Genomic DNA, 416 nt, shown 5'->3' with positions numbered 1-416 from the left:
ATATATATATATATATATATATATATATATACACACACACATATATATATATATATTTATACACAAATGGTGGTGGATCTCTGACATTTGATGATGATGGTGATGATTCAGTTATTTGATTTACTGAATTATTTGCTTCTGCATTAAACATAAGTGGTTGAGTATTCCACAGACAGGTACACCTTTAACATGATTCTCAGTCAGAATCGGTGTGACAAGGCTGTGCCTTTTGAGTTACAGGTACGAAACCAACAACTGGGCTTCCATACAGTTTCTTCTCGTAGGATATGAGCTGATGTGAGTCGTTGAAAATGACATTCTCCCAAGATGGCACACAGCGAATTCAAATTCAGGACTTCATGGTTGCAAACAATGAACTTCTTAACTAATCAATCATACAATGCTCACACACACAC

This window comes from Octopus bimaculoides, chromosome 13, assembly GCF_001194135.2.
Source record: "Octopus bimaculoides isolate UCB-OBI-ISO-001 chromosome 13, ASM119413v2, whole genome shotgun sequence".
In the NCBI taxonomy this organism is placed as follows: Eukaryota; Metazoa; Mollusca; class Cephalopoda; order Octopoda; family Octopodidae; genus Octopus; species Octopus bimaculoides.
The sequence above is the reverse complement of the archived record's forward strand: the minus strand, read 5'-3'. Positions refer to the sequence as shown.